Source organism: Dromiciops gliroides, chromosome 2, assembly GCF_019393635.1.
Source record: "Dromiciops gliroides isolate mDroGli1 chromosome 2, mDroGli1.pri, whole genome shotgun sequence".
Lineage (NCBI taxonomy): Eukaryota > Metazoa > Chordata > Mammalia > Microbiotheria > Microbiotheriidae > Dromiciops > Dromiciops gliroides.
The window spans coordinates 112403375-112418446 of NC_057862.1; the positions used below are offsets into that span (position 1 = coordinate 112403375).

Below are 15072 nucleotides of genomic sequence, written 5' to 3' on the forward strand. Positions count from 1 at the left end.
CCTTGTAGGTTATCAATCACCCTATTGATGAGAGATGGCATTGTATTTCTGAAGATCCATGATTTCATCAGTATGGGGGCTCCTCCTTTTTATGAACCAGTTTCATGAACTGCTGTGGCCAAAACCAAAAAGCATCATCTGACTTAACCTTATGGTGATGAGATGTTCATTGTTTTTATTGTTACTCTAATTGTTTCAGGCTCTCCTCCCTTCTCACTGTTCTCCCTTTCCATACACCTAGGCAGCATAGAAAAGATTTAGGCCTGACAGGGTGGGGCCTGTAATTTCTTTGAGGAAATCAGATGATGACCTGTGTGATGGCCTGAATCCATGGTCTTGAGGGCAGCATCCACAGCAGAATAAAAGGTCAATATACATAAGTTTAAGGGGAAATAGCAACTGCCGCTTGCTACCTTCATCACCTTTTGGCTGTGTCTTACTATGCATTCATTCAACAAACATTTTCTGTCCCTAGAAGGTGCTAGACTGTTTGAGTATCCAAAGATGAATAAGACCTGATCCTTGTATGCATATACATGTAATAGAAGGTAGATTGTGAAAATCTGAGCATATATAAATGTTATGAGAAATCACCTTGCCCTTGAACATGGGACATGTTTTTCTGATTCTAGGCCACGTTCAAGGGACAGCAATTGCTGAGTTGAAGGTAGGGAGGAGTAGGAAATAAGGTTAGAGATAATGTAGATAAGTGTGGGAGAAGGTCATGGGCTCCAGTCAGACTGTGTAGGGCCATATGCATGTGTATGAGGTTCCATGGCTTTCTGTGTTTTTGTGTGAGATTAGTATTTGTATGCGTGTTGTGAGAAGGGTAGATCTAGAGGGTTTGTTGTATGCCTCTGCGAGGGTGTGAGTGCACATGGGTATCAGTGTCTCTGCTTGGCCCTATCTGGATTCTTCAGAGTTCTCTCTGGTGTCCCACCTGCCTTCAACCCCAGCATGGCCTTACAGGGGTAGGGGGGCGGGGTGGTGAGAGGGAGAGGAGGCTGTCAACCTTCTGGCCTGGATGTGAACAGAGGGTCGGGGGCTGAGGGGGACAGGGCTGGGGTTAGGTTGGGGAAGTTCCAGTGGGCAGCGGTTGGGAGTGGGGCTGGAAGGGAGGGGATCGAAAAAAGGATGGGGCGTGAGTGGGGGTGGAAAATGGAATTGCCAGCGAGGGTGGAATGAATGGATGGCGGGTTCTCTTTTGTAACCGCGAATAATTAAGATGGATGTGCGGATGGATTAGCTGTCCTGCAAGGTCAGGAGCGGATTGCCGGATCACTCTATTATTCCGCTGCGCTGCAGCCATCGGGCTAACGCCTTTTTCATGATATTTTGAACATCCGCACGGAAAAAACCGAGGAGTGCGCGAGCGATACAAATGGATCGTGCAGTGGAGAAATCTGTCTTCGTCACCGCCGCCGGGGGCCGCCGGGATTAATGCGGCTGAAGGCTCCTCTGGGCTCCGCCAGGGAGACGGGCGGAAAAGCAAGAGAAATTGGTTTGTACCCCTGGGGCTGCGATTGATGGGCCGGGCTGGGCTCGGCCTGGCGGGGCTGGGGGCCTCAGTCGGGGGGGAGGGGAGGTGGCCCACAAAGGTAGAAGAAGAAGCGGGGACTGGGCCAAGACCCCAGGGTCCCCCATCTCCAACCCTGCCTGGGGCATAGGAATAGAGAGGACCCTTGCACGCCCCCGAACCCCCTCTCCAGCCCCACAGTGACACTACAACCAAATGTGAGCCCTCCTCTCTTCTGCAGGATCCTTGTTAAGGGGAAGGAAAAAACCCGTATCGCCCCAGGGGGCAGCTGGGCAACAGGAAGGGAGGAGCAATTAGCAACACTAAATTCCTATTGGGGTGGGTGAGCCCACACTGATAAAACAGAAATTAGGGCCCAGATGTGTAGGCCTAACCAGTTGTGAGACATCCTGGGAGTAGGGAGCTCCAATGGGTGTGGAGGTGGGGCGAGGGAAGGAAAAGATGTCACCAATAGGTCTCCAAGGACCTTCCATTTAAGAGGAAAGTAAACATCTTCAAGTACTGGAGAGTCAACTAGAGTCCCCTAGTGCAGGGGGCTGTAAAGGAGGACTCAGAGGCAGCTGGTATTAATTAGGGAAGGCTTCCTAAGGAGGTGAGCTTGTGGGAAAGCTCACCAGTTGGTGGAAGGGAGAGGAAACTGTGAGAGGTACCAAAAGATAAGTAAGCAGTTAGAAGGGACTACATTTGATTCCTGGTTTACCCCACCCCCCAATCTGGGTTCTTTTATAAGAGTTGCTTTGGGGTCTTCAGCGGTGTGTTCTGGAAATCTCTGCTTAAGTCACTGGTGAACATCACTGGGAGGTCTCAGAAGGGTTAGCTTTATTTAACAGTGTTCATCCTTATGAGGTTGCTCACTGGCTTAGGTCTATCAGAGTGGCCTGTTGTCCTGTGCCTCTGGGGATGGTGGTCTGTTGCCTAATATCTATAGGAATTGTCTGCTGGCCTGTTGACTTCGGTCTATGGGGGTGACCTGATATCTCAGCATTCTGTGGAGTCCTGTTCTAAGGAGAAATGTCACAGTTCATGACAATTCTATCTCCTCAGCATCTTACATTTTGTTTCCTTCCCTCCACTTATTTGACTATCACCTCAGCTGAGGAACTCATTACCTCTCCCCTGTACTATTTCAGTACCCTCCCAATTGGTCTGCTTGCCATCCATCCTCCACACAGGCTGATAGTACTAAAAACACAAGTCTGACCACGTTATTCCCCTGCTCGAGTGATTCTCCCTTGCATATTGGATAAAATATAGATTTTAAAGTTTGCTGTTGGGGGCAGCTAGGTGGTGCAGTGGATAAAGCACTGACCCTGGATTCAGGAGGAACTGAGTTCAAATGTATCCTCAGATACTTGACACTTACTAGCTGTGTGATCTTGGGCAAGTCACTTAACCCTCATTGCCCTGCAAAAAAACAATTGTTTTTTAAAGTTTGCTAATAAAAGACTTTCACAATATGATTAAAACTTGTCTTCCCAGACCAATTTTACATTACTCTCCATGAGTTCTGCATTCCATTTAAATTGACTTGCTTGCTCTTTCTTGAACAAGACACTCAATCTTCCATATTTGTGCCTTTGTGTAGCTGGTACCTGTGCCTGGAGTGCATTTCCTTTGCATCTCTGCGTCTTAGAATCCCTGACTTGTTCAAGGCTGACCTCAAGTGCCTCTCCCTAAATGATTCCTTTTCTGATCTCTTCAGTTGTTCAAGCCCTCCCTCCAGCCCGCATTCCTTTGTATATATTTTGTATTGACTTACTTGTCTGCCCAGTAGAATGTAAGGTTTTATCTTATACCTGTCTATATAACCCCAGCTCTTAATAAATGATTGTTGAATAAGTGTAGAATGGGAGACATAGAGTGTAGATCACATGTAGGCTCAGAGAAGGGAAAACTCTCTATGGGCTCTGAGCATTAGGGTGGTGAAGAAAGACTTTGCAGAGTGGGTAGGCCTTGAGGTTGCTCTTAAAGGATGAGAAGGATTTAGAAAAGAGAAGTGGAGGGTGAAATGAATGGCCTGGGCCTGACCCCCACATTCTTCTAGAGAAGTCTTCTGAAGGCTAAAGAGAGAGCCCACAGAGGTTTAGTGGCATCTTAGTATTGTGGATACTGTTCTAAACTTGGAGTCAGGAAGACTTAGGTCTGGTTACTTCTCCCTGGTGATACTTAATAGCCATGTCACTGAACCTCTTTAATCCTATTTTCTTATCTGTAAAATGAGGACAAGAATATAGTACCTATTGAATAGGGTTGTTGTGAGGGTCAGACAAGATGACATATGTAAAATTCTTTATGGTTCCTGTAACTGAGCTCTGCCACGTCCACCATGAATGACCCAGCTAACCGCTTTGGTTCCTAGAATTCATGAGTTAATTCAGAACATCTTGTCCCTTGGCCCTCAGGAGGCATTTTCCATCCCTCCCTTCAGCATGTCACCCCTTTCCACCCCTTCCCCCCCAACATGGTACCTTTTCTCTAGGATTACCTTCCATTTGATATATCTTGTTTGTATAGTTTTTTGTTTGTTGTCTCCTTCATAAGAATGTGAGCCCCTTAAGAGAAGGGACTATATTTTTGCCTTTCTTTGTAGACCCATCCCTTGGCATAGTGCCTGGCATATAGTAAATGCTTGTTGACTAACTGCCTGGAAGGAACCTTAGAGGCCAGCTGGTCCAACCCAATTTTACAGATGAAGAAACCCAGAAGTAAGGAGGAATTGACTTACCAAAGCCAAACAGGAGTAATCATTGGAGGTGAAATGTAAACCCAGGGCCTCTGACTCCAGAGGCCCTGCTCTCCCATGAGGCTCATAGTGAATATCATCCTTATCTGCCCCCACCCTGCAAATGGAGTGCTGCTCTGAACCCCCGTCACTGTGCCTAGATCTCTGTTACCTGTTGTTTTGATGTCCATGACATTCATGGCTGCCAGACTCCCCTGGTCATCCATCCATCCATCCATCCATCCATCCATCCATCCATCCATCCATCCATCCATCCATCCACCCATCAATCCAGATTTTTCCAGTCACTCTTAACTAAGACTTTCTCAGGTTTCCTCTCCACTTTAGTAGATGTGACCTTAATGCCCACATCCTGATTCTGATTGTACACAATTTGAACTGTCCCAATGCCTTTGGAGTTCCAGCACTGACAGGGAGAGTTACACAGACAGATGGTATGCTATCATAGAATCTTGCCTGGAACTTAAGGTATATGTCAGTCAACAAGCATTCATCACTTATTTGTATTTTCATTTACTTACTTATCTACCTTTATATTTCTTCTTGGAGGGACAGCATAGCATAATGGATAGAGGACTAGACTTTGAAGTCAGGGAGATGTGGGGTTTGAATCCTGCCCTGGGCAATTCACTTAATGTCGAGCCTCAATTTCTTCTGTCCAAGGAGGGGGTTGTACTTGATGGTCTCCAAGGTCCCTTTAGGCTCTGAATCTGTGATACTTTGATTCTATGATTGAGTATTATATTTCAGACACTATGCTAGATTTGGGGAAAATAAAGACAAAAATTAAACAAGCCTTACCTTCTAGGAGCATACATGCTAGGAAGGAAGAGAGCTTATACAAAAATAAACAGGTACAAAACATAAAAATATGTACAAGATTAATTGAAAGGGTAGGGAGAAGGGACCTAGCAGCTAGGAGGGCTGGGAATAGCTTTATGTAGAAGGGGGTGCTTGAGCAACAACGATTCCAAGAGGTGGAGGTGAGGAGGGTATGCAATCCAGATATGAGGGACAGCCAGTATAGAGGCTCAAAGGAGGGAGATGGAATGTCCTCTGGGAAACAAGAATACCACTTTCACTGGACTGTAGAATTTGGGAAAGAGAATGATCCATAATAAAGTTGGAAAGGTAGACCAAAAAGAGAAACACATATTCTAGAGCAATAGGGAACCCTTGAAGTTTATTGAGAAGGGAAGTGACATGGTCATACTTTCACTTTAGAAAAAAATCATTTTGGTAACTGTGTGTGGTGGATTGGAGGAGGGATATTCTCGAAGTAGGGAGAACAATGATCAGACTATTATAATAGTCCAAAGGTGATGAAGGCCTGAACTAGAGTGGTGGTTGTGTGAATGGAGAAGAAGGAGATGACTGTGAGTGATGTAGAAGTAGAAACAATAAGAATTGGCAACTGTTGAGTGGAGATGTGGGGTAAGGGAGAAGAGTCAAGGATAATACCAAAATTGCAAACCCAGATGACTGGAAGAACAGTGGTACCTTTGACAGAGATAGGGACATTTGGAAAGGGGTGGGTGGACTTTGGGGATGACGAGTTTTATTTGAGATATGTTGAGATTGAGATGTCTATGGAATACCAAGTTTGGAATAGCCAACAGGCAGTTGGAGATGCTCACCTGTACCTCAGGGAGAGAGTCTAGGTACCCAGGATGATAGACTCTAGACCTGGACGAGATCTCAGAGATGATATAAACCAATCCCCTCATTTTACAGATGAGGAAACTGAGGTCCAGAAAATGAAAGTGATCTATCCAAAGTCTTGTAGGTATCAGGGCTCCAGTTCTCTGACTCCAAATCTAATGCTATTTTTACTACACCCAACAGCCTCTAAGCTTGTAGAATAGTAATGGGGGATAAGATAAGTTATGGAAAAGAAGATTGGTACCAGATTATCAAAGGCTTCAAATAGCTGAATGAGTAGATTTAACTTATTCCTCTAGGTATTGGAAAGACAATGGAAATTTCTTGAATTGAACAGTGATGTGATGAAAATGAAGGGCACCGGGGCAGCTAGGTGGCGCAGTGGATAGAGCACCGGCCCTGGATTCAGGAGTACCTGAGTTCAAATCCAGCCTCAGACACTTAACACTTACTAGCTGTGTGACCCTGGGCAAGTCACTTAACCCCAATTGCCTCACTAAAAACAAAAACAAAAACGAAAATGAAGGGCACCTAGGTGGTGAAGTTAATAGAGCCCTGGGATTGGAACAAGGAAGACTCATTTTTATGAGTTCAAATCTGGTCTCAGATACCTGGAGTAACCCTGGAACAGTCACTCAACACTGCTTGCCTCAGTTTCCTCATCTATGAAATGAGCTAGAGAAGGAAATTCATTTTAGAAGAGGATGAAATATTAGAGGGAGTAATGAGGATCCATATTAGGCCAGTGTCAGTGAAAGAGAGGGTGAATTTCAAAGTAAGAATTGGTAGGATTCAGTAAATCACCAATCATTAATTAATTAATTCATTCATTCATTCATTCATTCACTCATTCATTCATTCATTCATTTATCTAACCATCTATCTATCTGTTTATTTATTTATTTTTGTTTTGTTTTGTTTTTGCAGGGCAATGAGGGTTAAGTGACTTGTCCAGGGTCACACAGATCGTTAAGTGTCAAGTGTCTGAGGCTGGATTTGAACTCAGGTCCTCCTGAAGCCAAGACTAGTGCTTTATCCACTGCGCCACCTAGCTGCCCCCACCAATCTTTTTTGAAAAAAATATTTATTGGTATCTTATATCAATCAAGCAATCAAGAAACATTTAAGTGCTTACTATGTTCCAGGCATTGTGCCTGGGTATATTTAAAAAGGTAAAAACAGTCTTTGCTCTCAAGAGCTCATATATTAATGAGGGAGACAACAGGTAAATACCTAGGTATGTATAGGAAATATACAGAGTATATGGGAGGTAATATCAAGAGGAAGTTATTTACATGTATTATAAATATATTTATACTAATTTCTATTTCTAATATATTTATTCATGTGTAGGATATAAATATATTTATAATTGCCTCTTGTCACTGAACTGTATTTGGCATCTAAAGTCCTTCACAGCCTGACTCTGGTCTACATTTCCCAATTTATTTCACATTATAACCTCTTCACAAACTATATTTTCAGCCAGAATAGCCAGCTTACCATGCCCTATTGATACCAGTCCTACCTTTGTATCTTTTTTTTCTCCTCACATTCATTCTTCGAATCAGTAGTAGAAGTGGTAGTGGTAGTAGTGTGCTGTTGGCGATGGTGGTGGTAGTAGTGGTGGTGGTGATTATTGATAGTTGTGGTGGTGGCAGTAGGCATCTAGGTGTACAGTGGATAGAGTGCCAGGCCTGGTGTCAGTAAGACCTGAATTCAAAGCCGCCTCAACATTTACTTGATTTATGACCCTGGGCAAGTCACTTAACCTCTGCCTCAGTTTCTTCATCCATAAAACAAGGAGAATAATAGCATCTAACTCCCAGGGTTGCTCTGTGGATAAAATGAGATAATCTTTTAAAGGGCATTGCAAATCTTTAAATTCTCATATAAATGCTAGCTATTATTATTAACGGTGGGTGGTGGCACCTGACATTTATTAATCTTTTTTAAAGTTTCTTAAGTCTTTCCTGATTCTTCTAGTTGTGAGTGTTCTTCCTTAAGTTATCTTGTATTTACTTCTCTGTATGTAGTATCAAGAGTAGAGTACTAGACTCAACCATGAACACCTAGTTTCAAGTGCACTTCTGACAGGAACTAGCTGTGTCACCCTTGGCCAGTCACTTTACTCCTTAGTGCCTCGGACAATTTCCTATACTAACAGAAGGAGATCTGTGATAAGGGAGGAACCTTCCCTAGCCAGGGCATCATAGATGCCTTCCCAGATTGATACTTTCCTTTGTGGTTTTTTTTAATGTTTTTTTTTCCCTTTTTTTAGGGGCAATGGAGGTTAAGTGACTTGCCCAGGGTCACCCAGCTAGTAAGTTGTCAAGTGTCTGGGGTCAGATTTGAACTCAGGTCCTCCTGAATCCAGGCCGGTAACTTTATCCACTGTGCCACCTAGCTGCCCCCTGATACTTTCCTTTGTAAATGTTTTATTCCATTTTTTTTGGTTTTGTCTTTAAACGTCCAGTGTCTTCTATATACATTCTGGTTGGATTGAATTGAATTGAACCTATGATTTCCCAGGGGGCATCCTATCCCTCCTTGTGCCTTAAGTCCACACTCTTCATGTTCCAGACTTACCCACAAATGACCTGAGTAACTCCTTCCTACCTGGAAGTTCTTTCATCTCTCTAACCTATGTCTCTCTTGCTGCTACATAGGCATTTTTTTTCCTCAGTGGAGATGAGCAGGAGCTGATTTCCTTCCTCTCTCTTACTAATGGAGCAGAAAGAACAGTCAGTCAGTCAAAGGACAAATCTCTCCTGACAGCTGCCCCTGCCTAACCCTGTGTGATGAGACAGAGAAGGAGAAAGCATGGCCCTTGCCCTCCAGGAGTGCACAGTCTAATTGGGAACTTATATTTTGAGATGCAAACACAGAAAACAGAGAACAACACAAATACCACAAAGTTGTGCCATGATAAGTGCTGTCTGAGTAGTGCTTTCTGAGTTCTCGGTGGTAAATTCTGTGGAACCCCAGAGGAGGGCTGGTTTGGTCAGGAAAGACTTCCTAGAAGTGGAGGGATTTAAACTGAGTCTTGAAAAATAGATAAGATTTGTTTGGGTCCCCAAAGAGGAACATTACCAATGAGGAAACATCTGGAATAAAGGCACAGTCCAGAACTAGCATGATGTAGGGCAGGTAGCTGAGAGGGGACCCTCCATGCAGGAGCAGAAAGGTTGGGGTTCTGAGGCCCTTGTGGCCTTTGAAAGAGCCAGAGAAGGGGGTGGGTGGGGAGGGAATAAGCATTTATATAGTGCCTGCTCTGTGCCAGGCACTGTGCTAAGCACTTTTTACAAATATTATCTTATTTGAGGGAGTTGGAGAAATCTCTGCCATTTCCCTCTCTCCTGAGAATCCTCCTTCATCTCATGCTTGGGAGTGTGGGAAGACTGGATCTTGAAGGCAGTCCTCAGATGCCTTGAGCTCCCTCCCTGGCCACCCCCAGACCAGGCTAGCCTCACTGTGCCCCTGTGCTCCCCCAGCCAGGGACCCTATGAACAAATCCCCATCCATCTGTCCTGGCTGCCCTGCGGGTCACCGCCTCCCCACTGCCGGGCAGCAGCAGCAGGCTCCTTCGATGATGGATGGCCCGCCCCAACGTACATATTATTATGAAATGGGTTTATTACACTCTAAATCTCCCGCTAATGTGCCGCTGTTTAATCCCCTTATCCAATTCTCAGTCTCTCAGGCTTGGCCGAAGCTCACTCCACCCAACTCTGGGCCTGAAGGGTTTATTGGACAATTTCTGACAAGGAGGGGGAGTGAGGAGAGGAAAATGGGGGAGCAGGGAGACTAGTAGGGGTGGGTGAGTGGGTTTCAGTAGTTCAGTACTGACATCCACTGTATGGGGTAGGGGTTGAGGCTGAAGTCAAAAGATAAAACTGAAGATCACTGTGAAAGGGGGACACTCCTGGGGGCCTGGAGCTCAGGAGCTCAAAGCCATTGGCTTTTCTTCTTCTTCTTCTTCTTCTTCTTCTTCTTCTTCTTCTTCTTCTTCTTCTTCTTCTTCTTCTTCTTCTTCTTCTTCTTCTTCTTCTTCTTCTTCTTCTTCTTTGTCTCTTGGTCTCTTACTTTTTGTCTCTGAGTGTACCTCTCTGTCTTAGTCTCTGTCTCTCACTGTCTCTGGTTTTCTTTCTTTTTTGGGGGAGGGTCTGTCCAACCACTCTTTTTTCTCTCAAGAAACTCCCCTTAGAGTATAGATTGTGGCCTGGGTTCTGCTAAGCTGGGGCAAGGGGGAAGGATCAGTGACCCCTGATTCCCCCTCATCTTTAATCAAGTTACCCTCCCCCGGGGCTCATTTATCTGTAGATGCCATTTTGTGTCACTTAGCAACACCACCTTCTCACATCCAATGACCAGCTTCCCCTACTTCCCCTACAATTCTCTTTTCCCAACTTCTGACTTCCTCTTCCTCTGACACCTCCAGGTTTTCCTCTCCCTCTTTCCTCTACTTCCCCGTGCTACTTCTCTTATCTGGCCTCTTGCCAGTCTCTGGCCTTTCCTCCCCTCTCTAGCATCCTCTCTGTCTTTGTCTCTTTCTGTCTCCTTAGTCCTCCTTCCTTCCATCCTTCTGTCTAGCTTTTGATGTCTTTTCCTGTCTCTCCCTGTCTCTTTCCTGGAACAGTTCCTCTTACTCTTTCTCTCTGGCCCTCCCTCTTTCCCTCTGGCCCTCCCTCCCTCTCTGGGTGTCTCTCTCCCTCTGTCTCTCCCCGTGTCTCTCCGAGCAGTCCCTCTCCACTCTGACACACCAGCCTGTACCACATCCAAGGCTTCCTGCTGTCAGCTGGGGAATAGATAAAGATAAATGATATTATGTTAAATTCCACTTAATGACAAATTTTTAATTTTCTGAACATGGTCATTTTCTGGCTAGTGATCAAGTGTAGGGACTAATTACATGAAGATCTGAACAAAATAACTCCTAATTTTCAAGGATATTGGAAGAGAAATGTTGGAGATTAATGTGCACTATTTTATCTTTTTAAATTTCTATCTTTCTCTCCGTGATAGCCGTGCGCCCAAGGAAAAATATTCATAAAATGAAATTGAAGTCGTAACTTAATAGGTTATTAAAATTTTTGAGTGCATATCACTTTCCTTCCGCAGCACTGTAAATTTAAATTGAAGTTTGCGGCTCCCCGAGTCACCAGCGGAGTTTTTTTTATGATAGCACAATAGAGGGAAACATGCATCTTTGTCAGGAGGTATTTGCTAGTCTAATTTTATGGCAGGCCGGATTATCAGACGGGAATGTCAGCGCCGGGGGAGGCTGACAAGCCCGCAGCCGCCAGCGATGTGTTTCCATTAGCGCCCGGAGCCGGCCGGGGTTTCTCCGGACTCTTATTTTCCATTTCAGTCTTTTATCTTGATTTAAAGTGAGGGCGCCCAATATTCAGGGCCTGTCATTTTTCTCCCTCTCCCTCTTCCTCACTTTCTCCCCTCCCACTCTCCTCTCTGCTTCCTTGCTCTCTGCCCCTCTCTCTTTCATCTCTGTCTCTCTCCTGTTATCTCTCTGTCTCTACCCCCTCAACCAAACCCCCCCCCTTTGGTAGATTCAGTGTGGGGACAGTGCCCCAAGGGAAAGAGGGGAAAGAAAAAGGAAGGGAGGGAAGTGGGGGGTGGGTACACGGGACCATGAGAGTTGGTTATAAATTTGAAAACTATGGCCCCCTCCCCCTGGGCCTATCAAATGGACACTCTAATGTGAGCCGCCTGTGTATTTGTTCGTGTGCCTGTGAGGGGCTCTGCAGACAAGAGGCCCATCAGGCCCCCTAATTGAGTGTTAATGGAGTTGGGGGAGGGAGCAGAGCGCAGCTGGCGGCTCAGGGGACCTCAGGGCAGTGAGAATTATCACCACTCTCTGTCTCCATCTCTTTCTCTGTCTCTGTCTCCATTTCTGTCTCTATTTCCATCTCTCTTTCTCTCTGTTCCTGTATCTCCATTCCCATTCCCATAGGTCTCTATTTCTGTCTCTTTTTCCATCTGTCTCTCCATCTCTGTTACCATCTCTGTTTCCATCCATCCTTGTCTCTATTACCCTCTTACCCCTTTCTGAACTTGCTTGCGCTGTATCTGGCCCACCTCCTACCCGCTTGTGAACTTCCTTGTCTCTGTCAGCGGCAACATCTCCAAGTCACCCAGGCTCAAAGCTCTGAGGAGTCTCTAATTTCTATGGCTCTCACCTCTCACATCCAATAAGGCCCCCAGACCCATTGACTCTACCTTATTTCTCACACCTGTCTGCTTCTTGCCTTTCTCAATGCCAGCCTAGTTCAGCAACCTACCTGATTTATGGAAATAATCTAATAATTGATCTCCCTGATTCTAGTCCTTGTTTTTCCAATCATAAGATCATAGATTTTAGAGCTTGAAAGGATCTTAGAAAAAATCCAAGCCAACCCTATGTTCTACATCTGAGGAAACAGAGGCCTAGAGAGGAGAACTTACTCAAGGTCACACAAGTAGCAAGTGGTAATTTGAACTCAGGTACTCTGACTCTAAATCTACCAATCTTTCTATGGCACGTTAATACTAGTATATTGAATATACTGCCATATTAACCTTCTTAATACTCTGCTTTGCTCATGTAATTTCTCTGCTTTAAAACATTCAATGACTCCCTATTAGATGTTCTTGGAGTTTGTCATTCAAGACCCTCTTCAGCCTGAGCCCAACTCACCTCTTCTGCTTTTTCTTCTCTGTCTTTCCCATGTGCACTCATTTCCCCATCATTCCCACAAAACGGCAGACTCATTACCGTGACCGTTATGCCTTTACTCAAACTTCACTTCTCTCCAAACCCTAGCCTTCCTTCAAGGTCCAGATTAAGTTTCACCTCCTCTCTGAAGCCTTCCTTGACCACTCCAGCCCATACTGATCTTCCCCTCCTTGGATGTCCCAAAGCACTGAGAATCTACCAGTTATTCAGTACTAATCATACACATATGGGATGCCTTACATTGTCAGATAAATATTCTGTGGATGTTAGACTTGTCTCCCCAACTGGACAGACTGTGAGCTCCTCGGGGCCAGGGACAAGGTATTCATAGGGGTCTCTCTTCTCTCTCTCCCACATCACAGCCAAAGGACCAGGCTGGGCGTACAGCAGGTTTCAGAAAACATGTTGGACTGAGTTAGGTTATACTCACTTCCTCTAGAAGGTTTCATGAACTTACTCATGTATGATGCCCATTGCAACACATCACATTAATAATACCTAATAATAGCTAGCACTTACATAGCGCTTTAAAATTACTTTCTAGATGCTAACTCTTTTGAATCTCCCAACAGCTCTGGGAGGTGGATGCTGTTGTTATCTTTCATAATAGGAAATGAGGAAATGAAGCCGAACACAAGTAAGTGACTTGCCCAGGAACACACAGCCAGTGCCTAAGGAGGTATCCAAGGCCATATTTTCCTGACTCCTAGTCTAGTCTCTATCCACTGCACTATCTAGCTTCCATGGATGACTCAAGCACAATGTCTATATGTGGCCTTTTGGTAGAACTCTGGAATGGAAGTCAGTGCCCAAGGAAGCATAAAACCATAGGCCATGGAGCTGGAAGGAACTTTAGAAGTCAGTTATTGTTCAATCTTGTCTGAGTCTTCATGACCCCATTTGGGGTTTTTCTTGGCAAAGATACTGGAGCATTTTGCCATTTCCCTCTCCAACTCACTTTACAGATGAGGAAACTGAGGCAAACAGGGTCAAGTGACTTGTCCAGGCTCACACAGCTAATAAGTGTCTGAGGCCAGACTTGAACTTGGATCCTCCTGATTCCAGGCCTGGTGCTCTATCCACTGAGCCACCAAGCTGCCTCCACTTTATAGGAGTCAACGATAGGGCAATAACTTGCTCAAGGTTATATGATGAGTCAGTGACAGTTTTGAGACTAGAATCCAAGTCTCCTGACTTTCAGTTCAGAGCTCTTTTCACTACCCAGCATTGCCTTCTGGGTCTTGGTTCTATGTCTGACTCCAGATGTCACTTAGGGCTCATCACTTCTCTCTTGGCCTCAGTTTTCTCACATGTAAATTGAGGAGAGAAATCCTGAGCCTCTGTGTTTGACTTTAGACCAGAGCACTTTGGAGATCTCTTAAGGACGATCTGGGTTTTTTGCTACTGCCAGTTTGGATCATAGCATGGTGCCGGGCACATAGTAGGTGCTTAATTAATGCTTGATGAATACAAAAAATCCAGGATTTTAAAGCTAAAAAGAGACCTTAGAAATAATTTCATCTATCTGGATCATTTTATATATGCAGGCACTGAGGCCTAGAAGGGGAAGTAGCTTGCTTATGATCATAAAGGTCATAAGTAAAAGTTGAGATTTGAAGCCAGGTCCTCTGTCTCCCCGCTGAGCACCTCACAGGCCTGTTGGGTTCTGTCCAGCTATTGAACTGGTCATGGGGGCCTCCCTAGGTGTACCACCTCCACCATATCACCGACCTACTGTGACAGGCTGGCTTTGGGGTGGCAGTCCCTGTCATGCCATGTCTTGTGGGCCTGTTGTTGGCTTATGCCATTTCCACTTGGCTGCACGTGCCATACAGGTCAGGTGGCTGTGGCCAAGACTGCCCCCACTCCATGTTTAGCGGTGGAGCTGAGCATAGTCTGTGTCTGGTTCCCCAGCCACAGTCTCTCGTTAGAAAGAAATTAAAAGCCACTCAATTTTGGCTAATATCCCTCTGAAGGCCTTTAACTCCACCTGTGACTAACCCATTCATAATCGCTCCCGTTTAGTGGCTCAGGCTGATGGAGCCGCAATTAATTTGGGAGGAGAGATAAACGGCCGTTCCTCTTTGTCTCCCTTTCCTTCCTCCTGTCCCCTTCTTCCTCTCCACTGCAGTCAGTCCCTCTCACATGGGCTGTCTCAGTCTGTCTCTAACATACGCTCTGTCTCTCCATCTCTTTTTGTCTCTGCTGCTCGTTGGTCTTTTCCCTCCCTGCTCAGTGTTTCTGCCTTTCTTTCTCTCCCTCTCTTTGTCTCTTGTCTCTGATAGTCTTTTTGCCCCTCTCTCTCTTTCTCCCTGTTTCTTTGTATGTCTTTCTTTCTGTCCATTCATTTAATAATTATTTATTGATACTTCGTACAGTGCACTGTACTAGACTCTG

General features: G+C 45.1%; 1 long non-coding RNA gene across 1 annotated transcript in view; it reads left to right on the forward strand.

The window, feature by feature from the left end:
• Positions 1–1254: 1254 nt before the first annotated feature.
• The window catches only part of LOC122738017, a 44692-nt gene continuing 30874 nt past the window's right edge, over positions 1255–15072 (forward strand). Inside the window, exon 1 of the long non-coding RNA XR_006354622.1 lies at positions 1255–1501. This is a non-coding gene — a long non-coding RNA (uncharacterized LOC122738017). The remainder of the gene's footprint in view (positions 1502–15072) is intronic.